This window comes from Myxine glutinosa, chromosome 11 (assembly GCF_964187855.1).
Source record: "Myxine glutinosa chromosome 11, kmMyxGlut1.1, whole genome shotgun sequence".
In the NCBI taxonomy this organism is placed as follows: Eukaryota; Metazoa; Chordata; class Myxini; order Myxiniformes; family Myxinidae; genus Myxine; species Myxine glutinosa.
This window is the reverse complement of record NC_136271.1, coordinates 99,626,674-99,641,400: the sequence shown is the minus strand read 5'-3', so window position 1 is coordinate 99,641,400 and position 14,727 is coordinate 99,626,674.

The window sequence follows — 14,727 nt, the reverse complement described above, 5'->3', positions numbered from 1 at the left end:
GATCTTCATCAAACCTTGAAGTTAATCAGTGAGTTGTGGGGAATGTTTTAGGGAAAACAAAGTGGAATTTTTGGGGGATTTTTTAAAAAATCGTTCTTGGGCGCCTCAGCCTTTGTAGCTATGTGAAAGATAATGTGAAATGATCTCCGACCCAATCCTTAGTGGGCGTAAGGAAGTGTTTTTGACCGATACCAAAAAAAAAAGAAAAAAAAATTGATTTCTTCAAAATGCCAACTGGATTAGAACAGCACCGGGCATGTCCGGTACCCATGCTTGTTCAAAATAAAAACAAGGAATTCCATTACAGTCTTGACACGGTTCTGTCTCGCTCTAAGTTGTACCATGGAAGCTATTTTGAAACATGAGTTTGAACATACGTATCAGCCCATTATTATACTCGCTATCAGATCCAATACACCTGTCATTTACATGTTTTTTATACACTTTGGAAACAAGAAAGCACATGTCGAAAAGCAGGCAACTGTTGTCTTGGAAAAGTGAACAGTTACATGTTTGTCGTGCAACCTTGTCAAGTGCAAAGCATTGTCGTGGTGGATAAAGCATCCGTCCACCCTGGAGGAACTCGGTCAAATTTTTTAATATGTTGTCGACAAAATGCTCTTTAATTATTGTCCAGTTATCATCCAGAGTGCTGGTTGCGTGTGATGAAACAAGATAACCATAAATTAATCCACTCAAATCAAGCTATACGAGTTGGTTTATCTTGCCTGCAGATTCAATCACCTTTACGACGATTACGACTGTCCTTGTGTGCCTATCCATAGATACACACACAGCATGCGCATCATCAGCTGACTGATGTACCATACTCTGTGTTAGGGAGCGTCGTTTCTGCCAAATCAGTTTCTTGGCCAATGGTCATGCTGGGTGCGTTGCCATCTCTCTCGCAGCAAGAGTTATGGCTTTTTCGGCAATACAACATCAGCTCCAAATAAAGGCTCTTACACCATTGTTGTATAACAATGTGAAGAAAGAACCAGAGATTATGAATCTCCAAAAAAAAAAGCACGAACAACAACTATTGAGCAATATTTAACCCTTGCATGCAGTGATTGGGCCTCGGAGGCCCACAAGGTTGTTTTTTTTGTTGCAAAAACTATGCTGTGCAATTTTTTTTGGAATGAGCCTCATTTTCACCGACTTTCATGTTACACAAAATTCAGTGACATAAAAATAAAAAATTCATTCAGGCTCGTGGGAAAATCTTCATTCTTCACTTATAACCCGAAAATCCGACACGAATGCAGGCCTGGGGCCTTCGAGGCCCCGCATAAATGTTGTTGTACTACTGTTATATCATTGTACTACTATGTTGTACTACTATGTTGTACTACTCCTATAACTTGGTTACAAATAATTCAGTGACAAAAACATGAAAATTATAAAACTTTACACGAATACATTTGTGAGGCCTCCGAGGCCCAATGGCTGCATCGGTGTAGGAATTTTGACAGTTGTGGTCATATACATTCTAAATAAAAGGATTAGTGAATCATATTTTTTGAGCAAATACTCCTCCATGAGCCTCAACTTTTTACAGAAAAAAAGTTGAAAAACCAAAAACAAATTTTTTTTTTGCAAAAAAAAAGAAAGATTCATTACTTGTATAGGATTCTTCCAACTAATAGGATCAATCATTCACATTTTCTGAGCAAATTCACATCCATGAGCATCGACTTGGATTGAAAAAGGATATGAAAGAAAAAAATCTATAAAAAAAATTAAAATTAAAAAAAAACATTACACGAATACATCCGTGGGGCCTCCGAGGCCCAATGTCTGCGTTTATGCGGGATTTTGGGGATCCTGCATCTTCCTGCATTTTTGACGCCTGCATCTAAGATTAAAGCGACATTCGACAAGCTTCAGTCTTGGACACTTGTTTCTGATTTAATCTCATTATCACGGAGACAAAAAGGAATCTCGGGATTGCAACGCCTTTGGCTCGCTGGGCCTCGATACCATGTTTATGGATGGAGAAAGAAAGCCAAAGTGCTGAAGGTTTTTAACTCAACCTTGCTTTATCTTTTGACGGGAATTGAGCCTCACAAAGGTGCCCCGCAAACGGTTTCACTCCCTGAATGTCTATCGACCAGCGCACAGATTTCGTATTCCCAAAATCCCTCGGGAGACATGTCGCAGGTGTATATTTCGCGGGATGAAAGAATTGTCGATTAAACAAGAATGGAAAAGAGAAGTAAATTTAATCAGTGTTTAATTTTATCTTTATCAAACTCGGTGCACACACCTTTGGTTGGAATTAAACAGCGATTGAAGAATCGAGATGTTCCTATTGCAAAGTCTGAAAGCTCCCTTATCGCCACACCTGGATGAAAGGTGCAAAATACTGGTGCAGATAAATTGGGTGCACTGGGAACAATTTTAACGGAGCTTCAATTGTGGTGAAACTGTCGTTAAAAAGTATGTTGCCAGTGCAGACCGTGGTGAGGGTTGTGGTGACCACGGTTTGGAAGTGGTGTGAGTGCTTTGGGTCAGAGGTCACAGGTTGTGTGCATCAGATATTTCTGAACATGCGATGATGATGCACATGAAGTAGAAAAACGAAAACACCTCAATTAACCTTTTCCACTCTCACTGAAATCGAAAGCATAAATTGCCTCTTGCCGTTCATTATCACCAGTGCTTGGCATTAAGTATTTTGGTTGTTGAGTGTTTTCACCTTCACGATTTTCCTGCTGCAGTGATGGGATTTGGAAATGCGGCGAGACGTCATCATGTCATTTATTGACACTGACCATTTCACTTTGCTCTTCTTTCACCTTGCTGCTCGAGATATCCAAGTCTAGGTTTGATAAACTCTGTGCTTCAATGGGTTTCTGCAATACAATTGAATATGTGACCATAAGCATGCAGCGTTGTATATGTGGGAGGAAGGCCCGGGGGAGTCGGGTCAGGAATTTGGAATGAGACTAATTCCAAGCCTGATGTTGGCTTAGCGGTTGGGGTGCTGGATTGGGATCCTAGGGTCCTGGGTTCGAATCCCGGTCGATCGCTGAATTAATGCCAGGGGGGTTGACTCACTGACTCAGCCTGTCATCCTTCCAAGGTCGGCAAATTGAGTGCCAGTTCACTGGTAATTCCCTGTGTGTTGCAAGAGGCGACTAACAGGGTTGGCGGCAGGGAGGGCATCCGGCCATGAAACATTACTTCAAAAAGGGGACCACGGTGCCCAAAAAAGGCCAACCCCTGCTCTGCAGGGAAAAATTGCCTCTAAAGGTGGTTCCACCAACTGATTTCGGCAGACGGGATGCCAGTTTAACGTCCATTCGAGGGATGGCACACACTGATGAACCATCCTTCCTGTGAAACAACTGGATTACTGTTTATAGCTGTGTCGGGATTCAAACCCAGGTTAGACAGCTTAGAGTATGTGTACTTCTAGGCCTTCCTACCAGCCCCAATAGAGGACTGCGATTTGTCAAAAAATACTTGTTCGCATAGAAACGTATACCACTCAAAAGGATAACGGGTAATTTGACTTGTTGTGTGCCTCCACTGACGAGGTCTCCAGAAGCATAATGTTATCCGGTTATCTGTCTGTCCATCCTTCTAATCGTGATAGGTTTTCGTTGCTACGATAACTTGAGAACAGCTGAAGGGATCCAAGCCAAACATGGTGCAGGTATGCATAATGAAGTAAAGATGAACTGATTATATTTTGGGGTCGTGAGGTCAAAGGTAAAAATTCAGAGGTCATGTTAGGTAAAAATCCTGTTCCGATGATAACTTGTGAATCTGTGATATGATTTTGACCAAAGTTGGTACAAGTAGGTATTCTGATGCAAAGACGACCTGATTTGATTTTGGGGTCAAGAGGTCAAAGGTCAGTCTGTAATAAGTGTATAACCTGAGAACGGCTGAAGCGATCTACGTCAAAGTTGGTACAAGTATGTATAATTATGTAAAGATGAACTGATTTGATTTTGGGGTCACGAGGTTGAAGGCCAAAGGTCATGTTAGGTAAACATCCTGTTACTGTCAGTCAAACTTGGTACATGTATGTATAATGATGTAAAGATGAACTATTAGATTTTGGGGTCACGAGGTTGAAGGCCAAAGGTCATGTTAGGTAAACATCCTGTTACTGAGCTAACTTGTGAACCAGTGATGTGATATTGACCAAACGTTGTATAAGTATATATTATGATGCAAAGATGAACTGATTAGATTATGGAATCAAGAGGCCAAAGGTCAGAAGTCCCATTAGGTAAAAACTCTGTTACTGCACTAACTTGTGAACCAGTGATGGGGATTTTGACCAAACTTCGTATAACTATTTATTATGATGGAAAGATGAACTGATTTGATTTTGGGGTCAAGAGGTCAAAGGTCAGTCTGTAATGAGTTTATAACCTGAGAACGGTTGAAGGGATCTACGTCAAAGTTGGTACACGTATGTATTATGATGCAAAGATGAACCGATTTGATTTTGGGGCCAAGAGGTCAAAGGTCAGTCTGTAATGAGTTTATAACCTGAGAACGGTTGAAGGGATCTGCGTCAAAGTTGGTACACGTATGTATTATGATGCAAAGATGAACTGATTTGATTTTGGGGCCAAGAGGTCAAAGGTCAGTCTGTAATAAGTTTATAACCTGAGAACGGCTGAAGGGATCTACGTCAAAGTTGTTACAAGTATGTATTATGATGCAAAGATGAACTGATTTGATTTTGGGGCCAAGAGGTCAAAGGTCAGTCTGTAATAAATTTATAACCTGAAAACGGCTGAAGGGATCTACGTTAAAGTTGGTACAAGTATGTATTTGATGTAAAGATGAACTATTAGATTTTGGGGCCACGAGGTTGAATGCCAAAGGTTATGTTAGGTAAACATCCTGTTACTGTCAGTCAAACTTGGTACATGTATGTATAATGATGTAAAGATTAACTATTGGATTTTGGGGTCATGAGGTTGAAGGCCAAAGGTCATGTTAGGTAAACATCCTGTTACCAAGCTAACTTGTGAATCAGCAATGGGATTTTGACCAAACTTTGTATAAGTATATATTATGATGCAAAGATGAAGTGATTAGATTTCGGTATCAAGAGGTCAAAGGTCAGAATTTGTAATAGGTTGTTGTTACCCTGATAACTTAAAAATCGCTGAATGGAACTAAGTCAAACTAGAACGGGCACTCGGTAGAGCGCATACCTTCGCCGCAGCTACTGTTCTGTACTTGGCATGGGAGTGTAGGGAACAGAACAGTGAACAGTTTGGTGCTGATTTCATGCAAATCGGATAAGAATTGACCGAGTTATGACAAAAAACGCACATTTTGCAAGGTCGTGACCCCCCTGACCTTTGACCCCCAACCGCTAACAAGGGTAATGTCTTCACTGGGTCATGTCGTATATCGCAAGATCGGGCATTGAATTCTGAACATTTTGGCATTAGTTGCATGCCAATTGGATAAAAATTGACCGCGCTATGGTAAAAATACGATTTTGACCTTTTCGTGACCTTGACCTTGACCTTTGACCCGATTGCTCCCAAAATCTAAACAAATGTGTCCCGTATAATAACCAATCATCCCACCAAATTTCATGCAATTCGGTTGAATACTTTTTGAGTTATGCGAATAACATACACACACACACACACACAGACATACAAATAAATACACAGCGATCAAAACATAACCTTCCGCTTTTGCGAAGGTAACTAGTCAAACTATTGGTACAGGTATGTATAATAATGCAAAGATAAACGGATTATATTATGGAGTCAAGAGGCCAAAGGTCAGAAATCCCATTAGGTAAAAATTCTGTTACTGCGCTAGCTTGTGAACCAGTGATGGGATTTTGACCAAACGTCGTACAATTATATATAATGATGAAAAGATGAACTGATTAGATTTGGGCATCAAAGCTCAAGGGTTAGAAGTCATGTCAGATAAAATGTGATACTTGAGAACAGCTGAATGGATTTAAATCAAACTTGGTACAAGTATTGTAATGATGTAATAATTTGGGCAGAGGAATATTGGTGAACAACGCTCATGATGTTGAAGAGTGCCGTTGTAGTTATTGCAATTATACATAAGCTAAATGTTGTTATTAAATAACCACAATGGTTAAATCATACAATATGGTAGTTTCTTTATTTGTGGTAAACTAAAAAGTGTTTTTCTCTTAAGTTTTAATGGCAGCAGAGTGATTAAAATGATATGTGTGGTAAATTCACCAGACTCGGTTGTGTCAAATTTGGTTCGTAACAACGATGGTCTTTGTATGTGCTGCTTCCTTGCTTCTAAAAAGTCTTTGTACATACTCTAATGAGGGCATTTTAAGGATTTTAATATCTTGGGAAGTCTTTTTTTTTTTCTTTTTTTTTTTGTATACTGAATCGAGGCTCGTGAAAGAGCTAACATTTATTTCACAAACAAATCGACCAGACAAACAAAATATACAAAAAGAGGGAGCGGAAGACAAGATGGGGAGAGAAGAGGAAGCACACAACCACAACATTTTAGAGCAGGGAGAAGTGTGGGAGGGAGAGGGCTTGGGGGGAGGAGGCGTGGGAAGGGGGGGGGGTGGGGGGGGGGAGAGGTATAAAACACAAGGGGACCGAAATTAGCGGGGGTAGATTTGGACACTTTCACCCATACATAGATGTGTCTGAGTGATTACACATCATTCGATGCTGAGAAGGAGAGACAACAAAGTTTGTGTCCCAAAATATCCGCTTGCATATGGAATTTGGATCTGAATGCTGAAGGTACATATATTCGGTTTCTTTTCAAACAGTAAAATCTCACAGGATGCCCAGCAGGTCAAAACAGAAGCCCCAATATCCCTTTCAATAGGTTCAAGATCTTTCAATGGATTTAAAAAAAAACTTGGATGGCCATAAGTCTGAGTTTTTTAAGTCGATGCTTAGTCGGTGCATTTGAAGTTTGTCAATGCTCATCAGTTGAAGTTAAGACAGTGCAGAGCTTTCTTGTCGGGTTGGTCAGGTTCCATGAATTCAATGAAGAATGAAAGCAGTCCTAATTTGTTGGAAACTTTTAATCCTCAGAAAATGTCTAATTTGAGTTCTCGCACGTACATGGTAATATCATCAGCATAAACTGCACAACATGTACATGGCTCCTTCGGTGGTGGAAGCGGAGCAGGCGCTTGAAGAATAAATATCCATGAAAAATATAAAGACCCCTTAACTTTTGGAACAAATGCATTAATTCAAGCTTTCATCCAGACAAAAAAAGAAAAGAAAAGAAAAAGTCGTTTTGACCTCCTCCCTCTCCTTTTGACGAAGGATGAAATCTAATGTTCGGTTTAAATGAGATGGAATGAATCTATCGTGAGATTCCACTGCCACCAGCTATCATCTGCTATCTTCCGTACAAACGCTAGTTGAAAGCATCACTGCAGTTCGCAAACTGAAGCAAAACTTTGCCAAGGCCAACTGAGCGACCGCACATTACTGTGAAGTGAATTTGAATGTCTTCATAATAACAGTCCATGGTATCCAGCAGGTTGTGAACCTGTCTGTGAATCTAAGCAGAGGGAGCAACAAGAAAATTCTCAATCCTTACCATAACATCTATCACATCATTAAATATTGGCAATTTGGAAATTTTAGAACAAAAGCTCTCCTGGTGCATTATGCAATGCAATTTGAAAACTCTGTGGCCAACATATTCTTCCATTAGTTTCCATAGTGGAAGCCCTCCACCTGCCTACCATATTAGCTTTTCCATCATTGGCTGCACAAAAATGCATTTTATTATTTTGAATGTTGACTCGTCTTTATTCCAAATATCGAATAGACATTCCGTATGATACCTCTCTCCTTCGTCGTTGCATGCAATGGCTTTGGGGCACCACACCTCCTCTTGTACTCCATTTGAAGCACAATGTCGAAATAAAAAACAAATGTGGAATATCGTTTATTATCGGTGCTTTCATCGAGTGCAATGCAAAAACATCTCGTGGTCTTTTAACACATTGTGTTTGGTGCTCTCGAACATTTTTCTGCCATTTTCACAAGTAATTCTGACACAAGAGGAGGCCCATTCGGCCCATAATTCCTGCCCGACACCAACCAACACCAGCTTGAAATCTGTCAGGCGATAGACTTAATTTCACTGGGAGGAGGTGACGGGTGTTATTTTTGTAAATAAAATTAATATTTACCCTTGCCTGAGGAGAGGGTATTGCATTTGAGTCCGTTTGTCTGTTTGTATGTTTGTCTGTCTGTTTGTTTATTTGTCCGCACAGAATGAATAGGATTTTCTCTGCAACTGCTGGTCCGCAACTCTGCAACTGTTCTCTGCAACATAGGTGCAACTCCACAGGAAATTTTCACCATAGGTGCAACTCCACCTTTCACCAGAATTTTAAAATAATAATTATGACGTCATTGGTCACGTGGTTTGGCTGCCATCTTGGAAAATCGAAAAACTTTGCACCTCTATATCTCCGAACGCACTGAATAGAAAAAATTGAGACATGGCTCAATGTAAAGAACTCTCCATGGGGAATAAAATATGTTAATGATGATGTCATAGGTGCCTCCATTATGACGTCATAATTCGCCAAGTACAAAACTTCATGCGATCAAGATTAAATTTATTGAGCATAATCTAGGAATAAATTAGTTTAGAAAAAAAACATGACGTCATCGGTCACGTGGTTCTATCGCTATATTTATTTTAACACCAAAGCCTTAAAAACCAATGAAAATACATCCTGGTGAGGGTCTGCAATCCCTGATTGCTCTTTTTATTGTTAAACTTGTAATAGGTATCCACAATCAGCCTCGACCGTTTTGTGGAATGTCAGCTGAGGCCCTCACTTTCTTTTCCTTCTGTCCTCACTTTTTCACCTTTTATGCACTTTTAAATTCATTTTCTCCACAACTGCTTGAATGATTGACATGAAACTTTCTACAAAGCAGCACCTACCACGGAGAATTTTATAACAAAGTTCATGATGATTGGATGGAAAATGTGGCCAGCATACCGAAAAGTCTGTTTTCTGTAAGCATGGGTTGCAGGGTGTTTCGCATATCAGGAATAAATGGCCTCGACCTCGCTTTTGTGCACAATACTCGCAGGTGCATCTTGCCCTGCCCAGAGCTTTATCTACTCTTATTTATCTAAGTTGCTTCTTTACTTCCTCCGCTCCTACCTGGATCTCTTTTGAAATCCCTCGTCACCTCCTTGATAGATACTCTCAGCTATTGATATAATTCTCCTGACTGTTCTTGTGTAAATGTTGAAACCAAATACATGTTTAACAAGAAGAAAAACACACAAAATGTCATACTGTTACGTGGTCCTCCCGGTAACTACCTGGTCTCGGTGACCCCCGGACCGTGAGAGGAACTCCGCCAGAAAGATCAATGATTTATACGCTTTCGTAATGCAATCAACATGAATTCCAGTCAATAAGAAACCCCACACCCAGGATCCGGAATAACCAATAATATTTTCCCTGAGCAATCAACAATCAACAACCATCAACAATCAACAATCAATCACCAATATGATTAAGATGGCCATCTTATATATGTGTGTCCCCTTTCCCCACTCCCGACCCCTTGGGTACTCACGACCCCTTTGGTCTCTGTCCCTCACAATGTCTCTGGGCCCCTCCTGACCAAGATGAAGGTCGGCTTCTCCGCACACGGGCGGTTGAACGAACCCCTGGCTGACGTGCTCCCAAACGTGCACGTCACGTACCGGGAACAACGGTTGCAGCGCACACCTCCTTGCTAAACAAAGCGGGCAAAGCAACGCGCGGCTTGTCCAGTGCGCGAGGCCCAAGGTGCGACCCATACGCGTCCTTGTAGATGGTGAGGTGAACTGTGTAGGACGCTTGGTTCCGTGCACGAACCCACGGCAACTTGAGGTGTCAAGGCGTAATTACCCCGCGCAGGTAACTCCCCTCGCCAGACGGGCTTTCCAACGCAGCGTCAGACGCTGCTCAATATCGATACCCTCGCCTCGGAGCTCGGCGAGGAAGAGGAAGAAGATCGTCGCTTCTCCCGGACCTCGTGTCTTTTCTTCTTCCGTTTCCAGTCTCCTTTTTCCCAGAAGGGCTCCTGACCCTTTAATCACAACAACCTTTAATCGACTACACATTGATAAGCAAAGACCTGAATAGTAATTCACATACATTCACATAAATCCGTAACACTCCCCCCCTTCAAGAAAGAAAGTTTGAACCCAGCAAAAACTTTCTTTGCCGGCCAACTTGGATAAACAAACCAGATAACTCACCCCCCCCCCCCCCCCCAAATCATCAGTTCCCCCCGGGCACAGTCATCACTTTAAAATAAAGCAACAAAATTTCACACAATCCCCTAGATTAATTCCCTCTGGACCAAGCGTCAACCACTTCTAGTTTCTCTTGAATGACGGTTAAGAGGTGTTGACCAAAGCCCCCAAATTTAAACCTCTCTATAGCACTTTTTCGGGAGGCCCAGCGGAGTATTCCCTACATGGACGCCTTAAGGAATGTGGAGTTCACGGTTAGTCCGGTGAGGAAAGTTCATTACATGGACGCCTTTAAGAACGTGGAGTTCACGGTTAGTCCGTGCAGGAAAGTTCACTACCTGGACGCCTTTAAGAACGTGGCGTTCACGGTTAGTCCGTGTAGGAGCCCCGGCTCGGCGGCTCCACCGTATATAGTGCTTCAACTTCTCCAGACTCCTAACAGTTACGGTGGGACCCCTTGTCCCAGCCGTTACCTGACTGGCGGTCTCCTTCCCGGCCAGTGCTCTGACATTCATTCTTTCGGGAGGTGCCGTAACTCTGGGAGCCTCCATAGTAATATCGGCTGCTGCCAACACCAAAACTACCGCCAAGTGGTCCTCTTCTGTAGACCTCTCGACGGCTACGAAATGCCTTCCCTACTGTTATGGTCCGACCTTCCAAATCCTTACCATTCCAATTCTTCTCTGCCTCCCTGGCGTCTCTTGTGCTTGCAAACGTGACAAAGCCGAACCCTCTTGACCGTTGCGTTTCCCTGTCTTTTACCACCCGCACTTCCACCAGCGGCCCATATCTGTTGAAGATAGAGGTCAGAACTTCTTCCTCTGTGTTGAAGTTCAGTCCCCCTACAAATAACTTGGAATTTTTGTCGCCATTCCGAGCTGGGGTGGTGTTATTTCCCCTGCGGGGCTCTTTATCCCCCCTCGGGTTACCATAAATTTGCCCCCCGGCCAAATCATTCCCGATAATCACAGATACTCCCTCTGCAGGAAGCGTGGCTTGTAAACCGACGGTGACCGGTCCTGACACCAAATCGGATTCCAAATGGATGACATGAAGTGGGGCACGAACACAGCCACCGATCCCTTGTAACCGAACACTATCACCAGTTGCGGTACTCTTTGACAATGGCAAAATGCCTTCAAGCATTAAGGATTGATGGGCTCCTGTGTCCCTCAAAACCCTAACCGGTCTTGGGTTAGTCAAGTCTCCCTTGAGTGAGACCAACCCCTCATAAATAAATGGTTGGTAACTCTTCTGTGGGCGATTTCTTACGCTTGCCATCGCATTCGGAGTGGTAATAGTCGGACTCTGCTCTGGGTTTTCCCTTTTCATGAGGTAACAACTGGACATCAAGTGTCCAGATTTCTTGCAAAACGCGCAAGTAGGCCCGGAGGAAAAACTCGAGGTCTGCCTCGGGCCCCCTGAAAAATAAGTTTGTCTTGGGCCCGTAGCCCCCTGATTTCGAACAGTTCGGGTATCAGCGTTGTCCCCATAATCATCTCGAGGCCGCCGCCATGTATTGTCGTTCTCCGCACCTGCTGTTCCACACCTCCCCTGCGGAGATCTAGGTGAGGAGTTAGGTTCGTGGACCCCTATCCGGTGTGTTAAGGCATAATCATCTGCCATGGTGGCTGCGTCCCACAACTTCGGTACTTTCTTTTCCTGCAGGTACACTTTGATGTCCTCGTGGACACACTGTTGAAATTCCTCCACCAGCATCAGGTCACGCAATGCTTCGAAGTTGTTCCCGACTCCTTTCGACTCACACCACCGATCAAACATGTTTTCTTTCACTCTGGCAAACTCCACATGGGTCTCACTCTCCCTCTTCCTGGCATTCCTGAATTTTTGCCGGTAAGCTTCCGGAACCAACTCATAGGCTTTGAGGATGTGCTTCTTCAATACCTCATAATCTGCACATTGGTCCATTGGTAGCGCCGAATAAATCTCTTGAGCTTTTCCCACCAGCACACTTTGCACTAGTATGGTCCAGGCCTCCTCCGGCCAGTTTAACTGTCGAGCCACTTTCTCAAAGTGTGGAAAAAATTTAGCGACTTCCTTTTCACTGAAGGGTGGAACCAGCCTCACATGTCTGCCCACATCCCAGGTGTTCTGGCTAGGTGTCGACCCCGTCAGCAAGGGTGGTACCTCTCCCCGTTCTCTCATTAAATCCAGCTCCTTGAATTTAATCTCTTGCTGAAGCGCCAGATCACGTTCCTTCAACTCCCTTTCGGCTTTTCTCTCCTCTGCTTCGAGTTCCCTGGCAGCTCTCCTCTCCTCTGCTTTTCTCCCTTCTAACCTTTCCTGGAGTTCTCGTTCAACTCTCCTTTCCTCTGCTTGGTTCTCTTCTCTCCTCTCTTTTGCTTTCCTTTCTTCTTCTGCTCTTTCCTTTTCTGCTTTCCTTTCTTCTTCTGCTAACCTTTCCTGGAGTTCTCGTTCCACTCTCCTTTCCTCTGCTTGTTTCTCTTCTCTCCTCTCTTCTGCTTTCCTTTCTTCTTCTGCTCTTTCCTTTTCTGCTTTCCTTTCTTCTTCTGCTCTTTCCTTTTCTGCTTTCCTTTCTTCTTCTTTGATCCGTTCCTGGCTCCGTAATTGCAACTCCAGTTTCCGGAGCTCAACGTCTTCTGGTTCTTCGGGTAGCCACTCCCAGGCTAACTCGTCCCATGTTCCTAATCCCACCATAGACTGTATCACCGTGGTCTGCAACTCTGCCTTCCTCAAATTAGTTCGGACCTCCAAGTTAAAATGTTTGGCCAATTTCAAGAGGTCCGCTTTTAGTAACGCTCGGAACTGTGCCTCACTCGGGGTTACCGCAAAGTTCTGTGCCACAAACGCCATGGTGCCTATCGTTAACACCTGTTAACCTTCACCCAAGACTTTACCCCCAATTTCCCCAAAAATTTACCAATTAATACTTAATTAATAAATTTTAATTAATAAAAATATTATTTTATTATTTTATACAATTTTAGATCCCGGACGTAGACCCAATTGCGAATCCGCAAATCGTAATTTGGACGAGCCCCCAATTCTGTTACGTGGTCCTCCCGGTAACTACCTGGTCTCGGTGACCCCCGGACCATGAGAGGAACTCCGCCAGAAAGATCAATGATTTATACGCTTTCGTAACGCAATCAACATGAATTGCAGTCAATAAGAAACCCCACACCCAGGATCCGGAATAACCAATAATATTTTCCCCGAGCAATCAACAATCAACAACCATCAACAATCAACAATCAATCACCAATATGATTAAGATGGCCATCTTATATATGTGTGTCCCCTTTCCCCACTCCCGACCCCTTGGGTACTCACGACCCCTTTGGTCTCTGTCCCTCACAATGTCTCTGGGCCCCTCCTGACCAAGATGAAGGTCGGCTTCTCCGCACACGGGCGGTTGAACGAACCCCTGGCTGACGTGCTCCCAAACGTGCACGTCACGTACCGGGAACAACGGTTGCAGCGCACACCTCCTTGCTAAACAAAGCGGGCAAAGCAACGCGCGGCTTGTCCAGCGCGCGAGGCCCAAGGTGCGACCCGTACGCGTCCTTGTAGACGGTGAGGCGAACTGTGTAGGACGCTTGGTTCCATGCACGAACCCACGGCAACTTGAGGTGTCAAGGGGTAATTACCCCGTGCAGGTAACTCCCCTCGCCAGACGGGCTTTCCAACGCAGCGTCAGACGCTGCTCAATATCGATACCCTCGCCTCGGAGCTCGGCGAGGAAGAGGAAGAAGATCGTCGCTTCTCCCGGATCTCGTGTCTTTTCTTCTTCCGTTTCCGGTCTCCTTTTTTCCCAGAAGGGCTCCTGACCCTTTAATCACAACAACCTTTAATCGACTACACATTGATAAGCAAAGACCTGAATAGTAATTCACATACATTCACATAAATCCGTAACACATACCCCCGTGGTTTTAGTAATTTTGCTGTATGGAGTTAAAGGCCACCAGTCAGCCATCTTTGGTCAGATTACAAAACAAAATCTTCTGCATATGTATACTCTCATTTGTTGACTTTGTGCCAAGTTTGAACAAAATCGGTCCATGCATGTCGAGAAATGGTTGGGGACACATTTAAGTAATAAAATGGCCGCCAGTCGGCCATATTTGATCTGATCTTGAAAATTTTTTAGTTGCATATGTAACTCATCATTCATTATCTGTTCGCCGAGTTTGAACAAGATCGGTAAATGCATATGTCCAATAAATGGTTGAGGACATGTTCAATATCAGGTTTTTTACAAATAAAATGGCTGCCAGTCTACCAGTCGGCCATCTTTGATCAGATCTCAAAATAAAGTCAGGTGCATGTGTACACCATCTTGTACTTTGCTTTTGCCAAGTTTGAACAAAATCAGACCATGCATGTTCAAGAAATGTTTGGGGACACGTTTAAGTAACAAAATGGCCGCCAGTCGGCCATCTTGGATCTGATCTTGAAAATAAATGACATGCATTT